We start from the raw sequence: 17678 nt of genomic DNA, 5'->3' as shown, positions 1-17678 counted from the left end.
CTGTCTAGCTCTTTCCGGCTTACTGAAAGATAACACGGAAGTCTCATCAAACGTAACATTTCTGCTGACCAGGAACTTGTGGTCTTCTAGACACCACAATCTGTATCCCTTTACCCCATTTGCGAAGCCTAAGAATATGACTTTCTTAGCTCTAGGATCTAGCTTGCTCTCCCTCACATGGTAGTAAGCAGTCAATCCAAACACTCGTAAAATACTATAATCAGCTGGGTTACCTGACCACATCTCATAAGGTGTCTTACAATCTATAGCTGGAACTGGTGACCTATTATACAGGTAACACGCCATGGACACTGCATCTGCCCAATACTCTTTGCCTAGACTGGCATTAGACAACAAACATCTCACTCTTTCAAGCAAGGTTCTATTCATCCTCTCTGCCATTCCATTTTGCTGAGGCATGCCCCTGACTATCCAGTGCCTGACAATTTCCTGTTGCGCACAAAACTCTTGGAAAGGCCCATAGGTATACTCAGTACCATTGTCAGACCGTAGTGTCTTTACCTTCCTATCTGTGCGATTCTCAACCCTTGCCTTCTACTTCTTAAATGTCTCAAACACTTCATCTTTCATTTTCATCATATACACCCACACATAGCGGGTATGATCATCAATAAATGAGACATAATAACGAGTACCTCCTTTAGAAGCCACTCTGGAGGGTCCCCAAACATCTGTATGCACATAATCAAGGATGCCTATTATCGTGTGCTTGCTTGACTTGAACTTGACTTTGCACTGCTACCCATAGACACAATGCTCACAGAACCCCATACTTGGCTTCTTCAAGTCCTTCAAGAATCCTTGCTTGCACAACTTAGACAAACCTTTTTTACTCATATGCCCTAGTCGCATATGCCACATCTTAGTGCATTTAGAATAATCACTACATGCAACCACTACTACATCGCCTATCACCGTACTACCCATCAAAGTATACAAGGTTCCATGTCTTTGACCCTTCATTACAGTTAAAGAGCCACTGACAATCTTTAGGACTCCACCTTCGCCCACAAACTTGTGGCCTTTGGAATCCAAGGTACCAAGAGAAATAAGGTTTTTCTTTAGCTCAGGAACATGCCTCACATCAGTTAAAGTCCTCACTACACCATCATGCATTTTGATCCGTATAGTTCCAATTCCTACCGTCTTACAAGCAACGTCATTACCCATCAAAACGGAACCACCATCAATGCTCTCATAAGAAGTAAACCACTTTCTATTCGGGCACATATGGTAGAAACATCCGGAATCAAGAATCCGCCTTTCGGCCATATAGTCTTGTGTGGACACACAGAGACTCAACTCGTCCCCTTCAGAGTCTGAAGCATAACTTGCCTCAATTTTTGCTTTACCTTTTTTTTTACCATCTCTCTTGTTCTCTTTTTCGGGTAAGGACAATTACTTGCGTAATGTCCCTTTTCATCGCAATTATAGCACTTCACATGTGTCAAAGGCTTCTTTGACTTGGACCTAGACTTCTCATTGCTTGTAGAAGCCTTTTCATTCGACCTTCCTCTTGCCACTAGCCCCTGACCTGCATCAATGTTATTCTCTACACGTGTCTTCTTCATCAACTCATAAGAAATAAGAGCACTCTGAACTTCGTCAAGCTCGACGTCTTCTCTGTTCATAAATGTGTCATTAGATGCTCATAGCTTTATGGCAAGGAGAATATTAAATATGCCGCTTGATCCTCATCATCCATCTTCATACCAACATTCAAATAATCCGCTAGACGTCGACGGAACTCACTAACGTGCTCTTGCATCGTTGAACCATCGACCATCATGTAGCGATAAAGACGGTTCTTAAGGTACATCTTGTTCGTCATGCTCTTGGTCATATACATAGACTCTAGTTTGAGCCAAATACCGACAACGGTATTTTCTCCCATCACACTATACATGACCTCATTAGCAAGACATAACCGGATTGATGAACAAGCCTAAAGATCGAACTCTTCCCAATCATCATTACTCATACTCGCCGCTTTAGATTTAATCCCCTTTAAAGCCTTGTGCAAACCTTGTTGGATGAGGATGTCCTTTACTTGGACTTGCAAAATCCCAAAGTTATTATTCCCATTAAACTTCTCTACTTCAAACCTTGCGTTTGACATCTTGGGAGCCATCTTTCAAGTTACACACAATAACCCAAAAAAATAATTTCACTTCAGAATTTAATCGAACACCTTGTCTACATAAATTTCGAGCACTAAACTCAAAATCCTAGGTCGTGAACTTGGCTCTGATACCAATTGTTGTGAATAAATAACTGCGGAAACAACGTTACCCACAACAAATAGATCAATCCTACACAAGGTTCAATCCTTCTCAATAGATAAGACTTCAACACCCTAAGCAATATCCCAACACTTCTCAATATCAAATAACAAGCATATGAAGTAAAACAATTAATGTAAAAGAAGAACAAACCACAAGACGAGATATATCGTGGTTCGGCAATTTGCCTACGTCCACACTGCGAGTTCCAAGCTTTACTAGATGTCCGGAGTAACAGATTACAAATCTCTCAATTCACTCACAAAGAATGAACACTCAACTCACAAAGAATTGCTCACTTATAATCTCTCTCTTTCTTGGTTTTGGAAAAGTTAGGTTTCTACAGAAAAAACCTATATTTATACTATTTCAGAAAAACTTCCGAAATAGTGAATTTCATGCTGAAAACGGTGGAGCACGGGTCGCACCCTCGACCAAGCAAAAATGAGCGCGGGTCGCGCTTAAGCTCTTGGAGGTCACCAAAGGCATGAGCGCAGGGCGCACCCTTGTCAAGGCAAAAGTGAGCGCGGGTCGCACCCTACACGTGAAAGAGAAAAAAAATACATTTTTCTCTACCATCAAAGCTGTTATATGCTCGAGAATCATCTGTTTCAACCACTTTTGATAGCCATACCATAATCCAATTTCAACAATAACAAAAATATCAGGCTCAACTGATTGCTTAAAAGCATCTACATCGTTATTTGTTGCTAACTAAAGCAAGCTGGAAAAAAGATTCTTCAGTTTGAACAAATCAAATTTTGGTTGGGTATTGATTTTTGAATTGGGTGCTAATAATTATTTGGATTTTGGAGAGGTGAAAACCAAATTAATTTTGAGGTTGGGTCTTCTGTTTTGTTTATTTTTAGCTGGAGAAATGAAGTTTAGAAGTAGGTGGCGAGGATGTATGAGTTTCTTTTGGTCGTTTTGGATTATTTTGCTATGATTTAGACATTAGGTTGTGAGGGAAACAGGTTGAAGAGGGGGGATTAAATAGGTTTGTTTTAACCCATTGTTATTGGGGCAAACTTGAGATGTGCGAAATCAACTAAAATCTAACGGCCACACATTTAAGATTCTAATAGCCATTCATTTAACGACACGTGTGCAATGAATTATTCAACCAGTCAACACGTGAGAGGCACGCTCAGGGGAATTCTGACCATATCAAAAGAGCAAGCAGTATGACCACAATCAACTGAGTTGACTGACAGTCAAGTAGCAAAAGTAGGACCAAAAACTAATATTTCAACATTTGGACCAAAGTCTAATTACCATATAATAATAGTAGGACCAATGTCTAAGAAACCCTAACTAAATCAAGAAAATGCCAAAAGAGAGAGAATTCATCTTTCTTGAGCACGAACTCTCTATATTAAAACTTTTCTTTTAAAAACATTTCCGATGATTCAACATTAAAACCTAGTAACAAGTAACAACACTTCACATAATCTTCACAATTTAATTTCAAACAACTTTGGTGATCCATACACATTATTGATAATTGTTCATATCACACCAGTATATACTCTCGGGAACTACATCAAGGCTCGTGTTTAAAGAATATAGTGATGCATCACTTCTCTGGGATACCCCTATTAGAGCTACTCAACTGATAATTATCCCTTTGATAAGAGACGAATCTGGAAATAAATTAATATACGTTAGTGGTAAGCCATGTGGCTAAGTTTCAGCCTTAGACACATGAGTTAATGGGCCTGTACATTGATCTATGATATTGCAAATTGGGTTTTAGCCCTGTCGATTAAACGAATAAAATGGAGACCACTACTAATGGACGTTTTCCACGTAGGTGGTGGTAGAAACATGCATCAAGCATAAACCAGAACAATGTCTTTTTCATTTATTTCATCGACATGTTGTTTTGGAATTCCCACTTCTTTGAGTTTTTGTACCAAACTTATCATGTGTGAGAAGGTATTTCGCAGCTGCACAGGTGCTACTGTGCTACCTTTAACATTCTATTTCTCATCTTCCTTATCTTCCACCACCTTCCCTTTCCTAGTATTCTTGACCACAACCTTCGCTTTGCTAGTTTTCTCTTCCACCAACTTCCCTTTCCTAGTATTCTTTGTCTTAATTTTTTTAGATTGGCCAGCAGCGCTGCTCGACTCCGATTTCCTTTTTTTGGACGCAGATCTCAAACATAATTTTTTGTTTGGTGTGTCAGATATCAAACATAACCTTCTACTCACACTTCTACTCACAGGGGACTTATCGACTTTCTTCTTCTTCTCCATATTGTTTTTCTTCCTTCCTCGGATTAAGACCTGCAAATAATTGAAGGTCAAACATGCAAATTATAAACATAGTTTTGTTATTGTAAAGGTATGAAATCAATGTTCATACCCAGTGGACTATGAACAATTATTGTTCATATAGAGTTATGAGTAATCACTAATGTAAATGTACCTTTAATGGAACCTCTAAATCATCTTCTCCTCCATCTTGTTGTTGTTGTTGTTGTGCTTCTTGATTCCCAGCATTCAAATCCTAAAATGCAAAACAAAGTTATAAAAAATCAGTATTCATACATATTTACTATCATGCTATACTACATGCAACAACAAATGTTCATAGTCTAATATGAGTATGAATAATGAATGTTCATGCCTATTTCCTATTCTACGTAGTCCTAACATATTCAAATCCTAACATGCAAAAACAGACGTATGAACACTCATTGTTCATACCACTTTCTTGCAAAAAATAAAATCAATAATTTAAATAAAAACCTTTAAATCTTCTTCTTCTTCTTCTGCATCTTCTTCCCCTTGTTCTTGTTCTTTTCCTTGTTCTTGTTCTTTTTCTTCATCTTCTTTTGCATTTCCATCATCATCATCGGTATCTGTTTTCTCGTCATCTTCACTCTCAACAACCCCTTCTTTTGTTCTATCCTCCTCCTCATCTCCTCCACCTTGTTCTTCAACAGTGTCATTTATAATACTTTGTACGACATTTGATATTTCTTGTTTGTGTTCTTCACAATAAATATCGTTCTCATACTTAGGGTTCTTGCAATTTTCAGTATGGCATAAATTTTCATCCATTTGATATATTTTGATTTTGATTTTGGAGACAATTTTGGTTTAGAAAGGAATCTAGGGTTTTACTATTTTTGTGTTAATTTTCTTTTTGTTTGCGCTGTTTTTGAAATGTGTGCAAAATGAGAAGTTGGAACCGTATTTGAAGTGGACACGAAACCGTTTATTTAGGATGTGACACGTATTACCCTAAATTTGGTGGGTATGAACATCCATTGTTCATACACGAAATAGGTATGAACACTTATCGTTCATACCTAAACAATCACTGTGTTTCTCACTGTTTCATTCCCAAATAATGGTATGAACATTGATTGTTCATTCCCACCATGTATGAAAAGTCAAACTTCATTGTTCATAAATAGGTATGAACATTGATTCTTCATCCCTATCCATGTATGAACATTGATTGTTCATACCCACCAATTGTTATATCCATGTATGAACATTGAACTTTGAATTGATATATCAACATTGATTGTTCATATCATGTATGAACATTGATTGTTCATACCCTAAATAGGTATGAACATTGGTTGTTCATACCTATCCATGTATGAATATTGATTGTTCATACCCTAAATAGGTATCATTCAATCAAAATTAAATAAATGAATGAAATCATAAGAGACTTTAAAAATGGATTCCAAAACTGTATTAATAACTATCATTCAATCAAAAAATATTTAATACAAAACATCAAACAGCCTCACTAGTGCTTCCCACATCAAAAAATTGCCAAGACCTTAATACCATATCACCACTACCACTAGGCAACTCATCCTTTGCACTAGCCAACTCATCCCTTCCTCTAGATTCCACATCAGCAGTGTCAGAAGTTTTCCCATGACAAGTCTTTCGGTCGTGCCTGTCTGTTTTGTGGCATTTTCTGCATTTGTGGGCAGTATAACGCATAACACCCGTGCTCTCAATCCTCTTATCTCGTGGTCTATCTGGAGCCCTCTTCACATATGGTGGAAGAATTTCCACTTTATCAGAAACATCCAAACAAATCTCATTGCGGCTAATTGCAGTAATGCCATGAGAGTATGTGTTGCTAAACGAAGTGGCAAGAAATGCAACTTCAATGTATGAATACACTGAATCCCCTTTGCAATAAATACTCGTAATTGCATGCCGGCAAGAAAACCCGTCTATGCCCCAATTGTTACAAGTGTAATATCTACTAAGCAAGTCAACCCAATACTCATGCTTCTCCGTAACAACTTGAAACATGTGCTCATTTGACCTTGCCGCACACAGTCACAGAACGGGCCTCCTCAATCCTCTCAACCAATTTCACTTCCATTTTAGGACAAAGAATAGTTTTCCAATTCTTGCACTCCATCCTCCAGTCTGATGCCATTTTCATCATCTTCATGCGAATTTCATCTAACATGGTTGTGATGGGCAGATGACACTCTTTGTCTATCTAGCTATTGAAACACTCCGCCAAAGAAAAGCACATCTCACCATACCGGGCGCTACAGAAGTATGCATTAGCCCAATTATCATAAGGTGCCATAGATAGAAAATTAGATACTGCTCTCCACCTATATTCAACAATTCAGCCATATGCTCCTGAAACTCCTTATGCGTGGAAGCATAAGCACATTTCTTGAATAAGCCTACCAACAATTTCGGAACACCACATGTCTTTGACAAAGCTGTTCGAAGGTTGTTCTCCATGTGTCACAAGTAAAAACTGTGATATGAACCAGGAAATACAAGAGGCACTACTAAAAAAAAGGGTTTTTATCTCGGTTCTAAAATTATCCTTATCTCAGTTATGCTGATGACCGAGATAATATGTCCCATAAACTAGTTATTATCTATGAGTGGAAATATGTTATCTCGATTCTTACATATCCCAGATAAACCAAAATATAATTATCTCGCATGGTGTGGCACTGATATAATAGGAAATTTCAGTTATCTCACACTCAATCGAAATAATTGAAATTATACCAAATATCTCGGCACTTAACCGATATAATTAATCTTAAACCAAATATCTCGGAATAGATAGGCAAAATAGAAAACAAAAATCGCAAAAAAGAGGACACGATTAGATAATGGCAACCGCCCTCTTCACACTCTCTCGCACGAACTCAGGATGGCAACCGCGTGCCCCGTTGTGCTCCCAGCCTCCCAAGTATCTCGCTTCTCCACTCTCTAGCTTAACAAGGTAAGTACTGATTTTTATAATTGCAAGCACCGATTTTTTAAAATTGGAAGAACGAACGAATTTAGTCCCTTCTCAAAAGCCCTAGGTCGTAACTATTCTTCTGCAACCTAACGAAATGAAATTCCATCCCAACTTTGTGACCTAATCAGAGTTCTAATTAATTCGTTGGTATTTGAAGGTGAAGTGTGGACGCATTATCTCTTCCTCTCTTGGATCAATGTACTTCATCTCCTTCATAAGGCTTCAAGGTACGGTTTTTCTTTTCTATTGATTGGAGACTTTGGATGTAGCATTTTAATTATTCTCTACTCACATTTTGAGCTTCCTCTTTCACTATCATTGTAGCACTCCAAGATACTCAGAAGGCAGTGTTTTCCATATCAAAAACTCTGTCTGAAGCACAGGTACTTATTGAGGTAATTTTTTTATTTACTACAAAATATGAATTAAGGAAAGCACTTTGAGGGTAAAGTGCCTGAAACTTGTTAAGTTTCTAAAATAATGTTATTTCAACAATATGCAGTCAAACTGCACCTGGGCTCTAGCTTACCCATTTTGCCTCGTGCCCAAGGGAGCTTAGTATTGCCTAGACTGGCAAATAGACTATAACCAGTCCTTGCATTACACCATAAATTTATTTGGACCTTATGAGGCATTTATATTCCTTTGTCTTTTAGGTCTTTGAGCAAGGACTGCGTGGAGTTGTTTTGCAGGTCGAAGATCGAAGATGTTGATTTTCTCCTTGAATTGAAGGTAATTTCTCTTGGAGTAGAGGTTTTCAACTATAGTAATGCGTTGGCTCTAATCGTGGCTAGCATTATCAGGACTATATTGACAGAAGATGTGAATCCATTGAACTTGGTTAAAGCTACTGTTACACGTGTTCAAGTAGGATGGGTGATCACATGTGTTGATTTGTGCACTCTCTTGAGGCCCAACAAGGGAATTCTGGTCTAATCTAGACTCTGAATTTGTCATGTCGCTCCAATTGAGAAAGAAAGAACAAGGACTTGTCGATGGTCCCTTCACTGACATCAGGTTTGCTTCTTAATTCTAGGTGCTTTCTTCTTCATTTTTTTTTCGTTTGTTTCTACTACTATAGCGGCTAGTATCTTACTTACCAGTTACCATTAGTCTGGCTAAGCCAATATACTTTGACAGCAAGTTTGTTAATAGCGTTTGTGAAGCCCACTCTTTTGTTTATAGAGTTTCTTAATAGAAGTTTGTTCAACAAGATGTTGCTAGAAATTTTTTGGTATCTAAGGACGCCTGATGAGTTTACCCCTGGGGGGGGAACGAAAGAGGGATTAGCCTCTAAGGAAAACTGAGAAAGAGGGGATATGGAAGAAAATAATAGGAGAAGGCTAGGGACCAGTTTTATCTTTCTCAAGATTCATTTAATATCAAATTAGCATGTGCACGGGGTTATGACAATACTTCAAGTAGTGGGGGTACGGTTTCATTAATGAGTTTCTCTATTTTTCGATATGGCAACAAGGTAAGTTGCAAGCCAAAGTACCTGGTTTGATAATTCAAGGAGTATATATTATCTAATGAAGATTAGTAAGATATCGTGGAAACTTTCCTGACTTGCTGAAAGGTAGAGGCACTGTAGAAGATATGAGCAACTTTGATATAGACTTGAAAGTACAAAGAGCAAAGGATATCCCACTTGAAAAAGTATCTGTCAAGAAACAAATTGACCTACTCACAGCCCAAGCATGGATTTCTCAGAGTAAACAGCTTGAGGACAAGGTTGCAAAAATGAGCGTACAGTTTGGTTTCACATCTGAGTATACCCATATGATCTTACTTCAGACGGTAGGAGGGAAGCGAGCCGTGCAATCAATTGATATACAAAAGATTCTAAACAAAGTTGACCTACGGAAACTTGTCGAATCTAAAGATCGCAAGATTACATTTATGAAAGGAACGGTGATTGGCTTTGGTAACTTGGTTGCGACGGCTGATAATGTTCCTCCTAAGATTCGGGGAATCCCGATTGCCAGAGCTTGCGGGGGAAGTCTTTGCAAAGGCAGCTTCGAGTTGTTGCAAAAAAGTCGGAAAATTCTTTGTTGTTGCATGTCTTTGATTCGGACTTGTTCATAGATGAATGATCAGTGTGCAATTGCTATCACACAACTTTGCACTGCCTTGGTGTGTTTGGGCTGCCTCAGCTGTTGTTCTCTGTGTTGCAGCAATAGTTGATGACTTCATTGTTTGATACTGCAAGTTTGTTGGCAATCATACAATCCCTTAACCCCGCAAAGACAAGAGCAATCACACTTCCTACTTTACTAGTACAAGTTAGTTTACAAATGATGTATATATGGCCATTGTATCATGTTCTAGAATATATTGCTATTCGAGATTGTTTTAGTTTTCAAAAAAAAATAAAAAATTGGTATCTCCTTTTTAAGTTTTTTTGGTTGTAAATATGGATGCCCCGGTTCTTTATTGTTGTTTTGGGACTGGGAACCATTGTATCATTGCTTTAAGTCGAATAAGTATAATGCATGATTTTCTGTTGATCCTACCTAACGTAACGTAATATGTTTGCTTCCTTATCAATTGGTTTTAGACTTTTAGTTAAGGCAAAGTTCATGTTGATAGTTACAGATTTGGAACTATTGAAATACTGGTCTGAAGGATTGGAATTTATGGCTAATTACAATATCACTAAAATCTCTATCGTATTATCAAATTGAGAAATTCTAACTTTGCAGGCTTATTATTTTGGTGTTAAGTTGAATGATATTGCTGCAATATTATCATTTCTTGTTGATTTGTTATTGCCTTTGGTGTGAGGTTTTAATCATGGATTCTCAATGACGTAAGAATGTAACTTAAGCATGCATCAACAAGAAGCATAGCTATAACACCAGGATGCAGTAGGATGATAAAATGAAGGGTGCTGATAAATTAAGCTTATTTCCTTATCAAGTTGTCCTTTTGTCTCCTAGCAATCTAGCTTGTGAATTTAGGTATGCTTTTCGTCCTTCATAATACGCTATATGGTAGTGTAGGTTAACTAGCTATTAACTTCTTGCTCATGCCAATTATTTATCTGATTGTAGTTGTAGGTGATGAATGCAAATAAGATAGGAATAGAATGGTCTGCAAATCCAAAAGCTCGCTTGGAGATCCCAATTTGATGCTCGTGCCTTTATCACGCCAGAAGATCGATCCACATCAAGACGACAAACAAGCCCGGATGGCAAGATAGCAGAGGTCCATCTTTGAGGGTTCCAAAGAAGGCCGCAAGTACTTGACTTTCGGGTTGATTGCACCAAGCTAGGCGATATTTCATCTAGTAAGTTTTACCTCCTGAGAACTAAGCCTAGACTTGCACCTCATCTAGATGATAGTTCATATTGGGAGTTGTAGACAATGGACTATTGAAAACACCAGCTAGGTATCATTAGTGGTTTAGGTTTGTTTTTGCGAATTATGTTCTCTATTCAACTATTGCTACCATTTTCTATATTGGAGCTCGTCTTGTGAAAGATAAAATATCCACATTTAATAAAATTTTCACGGTAGAATGTTAATTGATTGTTGTTTTTCTTCCATATCGATTAGATATAGTTCTAATCTACATCTGTTTGCAGGTTTTCTTTGCTCTGACCATTGGGTCATGAACATTTCTCAAGCCAATGCAATGGCTGAAAAGTAACAAAGCCAAGGACTCCACTGCGTCTATTTTCAACATTCTTGATAGTAAACCAAAGATAGATTCAAGAAATGATGAAGACGACACACTAGCCAGTGTGAGAGGTGATATTGACTTACATCATGTCCGCTTTAAATACTCAACATGCCTGGATGTGCAGATCTTCCAAGACGTGTCTTAGTATTCCATATGGAAAGGTTAAAAACATGTCTTACTATAGTTCAAAGATTAGTTGATATATATTTGAGTTATTATCAATGATTGATCAGTGGTACTCTTTGGAAGTTATGTTCATGTTTGACATTGTTCATTCAATAAAATGAGATTCTTCAAAGAAATTAACTTATGTTGGGTTCCTTTTGTTGGTTGATGTTTATGAATATAAAGGGTAATGTGGTGGTTGTTCGGGAGAGTGGTTTCTATTTGTAGGTTGTCATAACAATAACAAAACATTAAAATAAAAAAAATAAAAAATAAAAAAAAATGACAAACTATGTCGGCCAAAAAAAGAGGTGAGATAAAAGGTTGTACATGTGATCACCCTTTCAAAAAGAATTTATCACGGTTTACTTTTATTATCTCGGTTTCAATAAAAAAAACATCTCAATTTTCTTCTATACTAATTGGTTTCAATCACAATTCATCTCGGTTTTATTCCATATAATCTCTGTTTGATTGAGAAAACTGAGATAATAGGTTTAGATAAGATGTCAGACTTCTGAGATTATTTAGTAGCTTATTATCTCGGTTTTATAGAACTCTATTATCTCAGTGGTTTTTATCTCGGTTTGTTTTTCCTAGAAAACCAAGGTAAAAGCTCTAACATCTCACCTTTTAGCTGAGTTTATAAGCCCTTTTTTTAGTAGTGAGGAATGTTCACAAGCAAACCATGATGTCTATCACTCAAAAAGGTATACCTTCTTTCATACCCAAAAGCCTTAAATATATTGAGAAACCAAAACCAATTGGATTCATTTTCAATATCAACAACACCAACAGCAAGAGGGAATAATCCTAAGCTACAAAACCACAAAAAATAACCAAATATGAGATAACTGAAAAGTTATGAACAATACATGTTCATACCCAAAATAGATATGAATAATGAGTGTTCATACCCATAACAGACATGAACAATGATTGTTCATACCTATTGGAGTATGAGCACTCATTATTCATACCTCTAAGCAGATATGAACAATAATACATGTTCAACAATAAAACATGAAAGTAAAAATAAAAGAACACCTTGATCTCCATTTTTGGCAGTAACAGCCAACAAGCACCTTTTATACTCTGATCTCAAGAAGGTTCCATGTAACGCCCGTATTTAAAATACGTATTTATTTATTTATTTATTTATTAATTTAATTATTTATTTAAAAAATCAATTTGGATTGGATTTGGGATATCGGCCCCGATTTACGGGCCCGAGTCTGTGTTGGGCTTGGGTTTCAGACCCAAGTATATAAACATATTGTTCTAGAGAATAGGGTTCTTGGAGAATAAAAAATAATAAAAATGGAAGCAGAGCTAGAAACGTTCTTTGGGCGTGGGTTAATTTGAATTTCGGACTTCGGAGGAAATTCATCGAAATTTGTTCATTATTGTGAGTAGATATTTTATAGAATTTTTTATTAAAGTCTAATTCTTGTCGGTTTCTTTTCGGTTGAAATCTGTGTGTTATTTAAACTTGAAACTCTGGAAATTTTATTTGAACTTGTTGAAACCGGTCCGAATCTTTTTGGAAACTTCGGAAGTCGCCAACGGCAATGGCGAGAGACGAAGAAGTCGATCTCAGATTCGGTGGAATTGTTTTATTTTGTATTGGGTGGTTGATGTCGGGGTATTGAAGATTGGTGGGGTCTTCGTCGAAGCTTCGATGACGTTAATGGCGTCGACCTCACGCATTTAAATCGTCCAACATAGTTTTAACTCTTTGTTTTGTGTGGGTTTTAAACTCCTATTGTTATGTAGTGTTGGGTATATTGTATTGAATGTGGATTGTTGTTTTGATGATTGGGTGAGGTCGGGTTTGAATTTTGTGGAGGCTGTCGAAGGTGGAAACAGTTTTATGGCGTCGTCTGCCTTATGTGGGTTGAACTCAGTTTGATTTAAGCTTAGTTGTTGTTGGGGATTAAATATTTGATGTCGGTTTGGTGGGTTGAGTCTTTGTTGGGGGGTTTGAAGCTTCGGAGAGAATTCATCAAATGGCGACCGATAACGCCAGTTTTTCATTTAAAACTTTGTTGTTGTTTAGTTGGTTTTGAATGGAGTTTGGTTGTTGAGGTTTGAGTGCGTGAGGGCTGTCGAGTGGAGCTTGAAGCAAGCAATTAATGGAGGTCGAAATTTCTAGATCTAGTTTGGAGGGAGTATAGGAATTGAATGATTTGGGGTTTTGGTTTTATTAAAGTTAGTGGGTTTTGTCGGGGATCAAAACATTTGGGTTGAAGCAGGGCGACGAAGTGGTGGTCGGAATTTGAACGGTGGTGGCTGGTGGAGTGAGAAGATGACACTGTTCCATCTCTTGGGCTTGGGCCTGGGTCGGTTTCTCTTGGGTTTGGGGTGTTTGGTTGGGCCGGTTTGTTTTGTTTTGATTGGGCCCGGTTATGTTTTAAATTGTTGGGCTTTAGTTGTAGTTGTTGGGCCAGACCAGTTTTGTTAAGTTTGGACCAGTTCTATTTTATTTTGTTTGGGCCTTTTCCAATTAGTTTCTTTGGGCCGGTTTCTAATTTTATGTGGGTTGGTCCTTATGACCCCAATTGGGTCAGGTGGAATAAATAAGTTGGTTTTAGACTTTCGGGTTCTAAGGTTTGGGCTTGGCCAGTTGGGTCCGAACCATTACCTTAGCCATGAGCCCATGAGCCATGCACTTTGACCTTAGCCATGAACCATGGCTATGACCATGCACCTGTTGAACATAGAAACGACAGTTTGACTTTGACCATGATGTGTTGACTTTGACAATGACAGTTTGATTTCGACCATGATTTGTTGACTTTGACCATGACGTGTTGACTTTGACTTTGACCATTGACCCTTGACTTTGACTTTGACCGTTGACTTTGACCTTTGACCGTTGACTGTGGAATGTTGACTTTTTACAGTTTTTCTCATATTCAAGAATATGGACAAATATAGTAATAAAATATTGTCGAAAATTATATAACGTTGTTTGTCATTATCTAATTAAGATTTGACTTGAGTAGTGTGTAAAGCATATATATATTGGGCTTTGATTGTGGACTGTGGACTGCTTAATTGTGCTACATTTTATGTTGTAAATTGTATAGACAAATCCAATGCTAAAATGCTGTGGAAGCTGGTATAAATTTGGTTGTCAGTATCTAGAAAAGATTTGACGTTGATATTGTGACGTTATATAATATGTTGTGATATATATATTAAATGCAATAGTTTTGGAGAAATAAATGTATAAACACTCCATTATTATATATGTGAGATGATACTACAAGGTAGTATAGTATTGGTGAATATTTTCCCACAGGAGTGTGGCGTAGTGCAATAATATATTGGCACATGAAAGAATGAAAATGGTTATGAGATATAATTAAGATATTTCTAAATATTGTGGCATAGTGCAATAAGGTATTTGACCTGCACGTGATATAGTGGAATTATTATGAGTCATAAATGTATGACACCCGAATAAATTACGTAACGAAAATCCTAGAACCTGACTACCACAACTCATGTGATTTGCCCTGTGTGGGCGTATGTGATATGATTGGCCCTTCTGGCGTTTTAGTGAATCCGAATGGCCGGGCATAAGTAATGTGATTGGCCCTTCCGGCGTTTCATAAAATTGAATGGCCCTTTCGCATAGCCGAATAGTGGCTTGATTATTCCGTTCGCAAAATAGAGCGAGAGACGCTAGCGATATTTTATGCGAATAGTGGCATTACTTTCATAATGACTTTTCGTGTGAGGGTTACGGTGTGCGGCATCCCATTTCCGAGTTACGCACGAGTGTGGTACATTATGTAAGGGGAGGCATGTGGATGTACATGTTCGGCGTTTGGGTAGCGATTGTGGTAGCCGGAAACTAGGTAAGACATAGATCTGACGTGATTTTAGGGACACACAAAGAAAGCCTTAATTAATATAATTATGGTAAAATGTTGGTTAATGATATATCTTTAGATAGATGATTGTATATGCTTATTGGTTATAGTTTAGTTAGAACCTAAAACCTCGTGGAGGAACTAAATGCCTTTTATTATGAGTATAGTTTGTTGTGTGGTTAGTGGAAAGTTAAAGGCCTCGGTGGAGGAACTACCTGCCTTAGTTATTGAACTTAAGGATGTTGTATTAGTCGTGGAAAGTTAAGGCGCCTCGGTAGAGGAACTAACTGCCGTATGGATTGTGTATATATGTATAATTATATGTTGTATTTTAGAGCTACTCACACCAGCATTTTTATAATGCTGACCCGATTTGCATGTTTGCTTATCGGGTGTGTTCATTAAATGAACATAGTTGATAAGTCTTGACAGGTTTAGTGTTGAAGAAGGTTGGTTGCTGCTTGAGGTTTGCGTTAGCGTTGCATTTCAGGATATGTTTTGTTTTCCCTTGAGGTGATATAGAGTTTCCGTTGAGACAAAGTTATTTGTATTTTCATTTGTAAATTTTTGTAATGAAGAGGACTTTTGTTTAAGTTAAAATTTTTATTGGTTTTTAATTATCCGCATATTTAAACTGTTTATGGGTTTTTGGAACTTGAGAGTGCGTCACACCTCGGAGATCGAAGAGTCGGGAACAAATAATGTTTTTCCGAATTCTGTCGAAATTCGGGGTGTGACATTCCATCTAAATACACCATTGCTCGACAGTATTTAAAACCATTAATACTCGATTCAAAAGCAGCAAACACCCTCTCAAACTTCCTACTCTCTTAATTCACATGAAGATCAACACAATTCTTAGGATCTCTTCGCTTTCACTCCTTCGTATACCACAAAAGTTCATTATAGGATAAAACAACATCACCATACAACTCTATCAATGCCAACTTCTTACCCGCATAACTCATATGTTTAGAAATCTTAAGCCCATACTCACGACTATAAAAAGAAGTAATATCTTCCACTGACAAAGATGGTTTATCTCTAGCAAAATCCAAAATATGAGTCATTACAAGATGAGAAGTGAGAGGAGGATGGTTGTAGTCTTTAAATGCAAAACCACAAGTGTGTGTGAGATTAATTTTCTTAATTTCAAAACTTCCATATGTATCGCAAGAGTGTATACACCATTCATAGTTTCCCTCCTTCTTATACAAACCGCAGTCACTCTAAACTCGTCATTCTTGATTAATTCATATTTGTAACCACTGACAATCTAATACTCTATCAATTTACAGCGAAACTCACGCGCACCTAAAGCAAATCGCTGTCCAACACCACTATCAAAGTTTCTTGCCCTAAAATCAGACTTGTAAGGTTTACGAACAACAACCACACCACCACTAACTGAAGAACTTGATAAACTTGAAGAACTTGCAGAAATAGAACCACTAGAGGTAATCAACGAAGTGACACAAACAACCACTCTGATCTTAACAATTGCAATCTTCTTTGCAAAACAATAACACCCCAAAGAATGCAACTCCCCATCAGATTCAATCAGGTTATCTTTCTCGTCATGGTTGAAACACATATTATAACAGTTTAATCCCAAATTAGGCCATTTCCCATGTAACTCTTGTACAACATCATTAATAAAATAATCCAACCCAATATGAATGGAAAGACTACCACCATTGTAACAAAAAACTCCAATCACACTATGATCCATATAAACTGCAAAATCATAATAAAAAATGCATCGTCAAATGTATTTACAACTATTATGAACATTGGTTGTTCATACGTGTTTGTATATGAACAATGATTATTCATACAACAAATACGTATGAACAATAATTGTTCATAGCAAAAAGCAAAATCAAAACTTAAAGTTCAATTAAGAAAAAATTCATCGTCAAATATATTTACAACTACTATGAACATTGGTTGTTCATAATGTTCATAGCTGTTTGCATATAAACAATGATTGTTCATACAACAAATACATATGAACAATAATTGTTCATGGCAAAAAGCAAAATCAAAACCTAAAGCTCAATTAAGAAAAGTACATAAAATAGCGTTTTCAAAACAAATATGATATAAAAACTATATCATTGCTATAAACAAATTATATCTCAAAATAACAAATCTGATCTAAAATATGAACAAACAAAACATGATATAAAAACTAACGTTTTTAGACATAATTACAACATATAATATCATTGCTATAAACAATATATGATTTCAAAACAAAATCAAATGAAGATTTCAAATTACTATAAATATATATGTTATAAATACAAAGTTTGAATAAACCTTTTTAGACAGCAAGAAGAAGAAGCTATGGATTGAAAC

The 17678-nt window shown here is 36.8% G+C and overlaps 1 pseudogene; it reads left to right on the top strand.

Moving 5' to 3' along the window:
• Positions 1–17678, top strand: part of LOC147472860 (putative amidase At4g34880) — a 78050-nt pseudogene that overhangs the window by 40824 nt on the left and 19548 nt on the right.

The sequence above is a fragment of the Coptis chinensis genome, unplaced genomic scaffold (genome assembly GCF_015680905.1).
Source record: "Coptis chinensis isolate HL-2020 unplaced genomic scaffold, ASM1568090v1 utg662_pilon_pilon, whole genome shotgun sequence".
In the NCBI taxonomy this organism is placed as follows: Eukaryota; Viridiplantae; Streptophyta; class Magnoliopsida; order Ranunculales; family Ranunculaceae; genus Coptis; species Coptis chinensis.
Note: the sequence above shows the minus strand (reverse complement) of the source record. Positions and strands in the feature narration are given on the sequence as shown.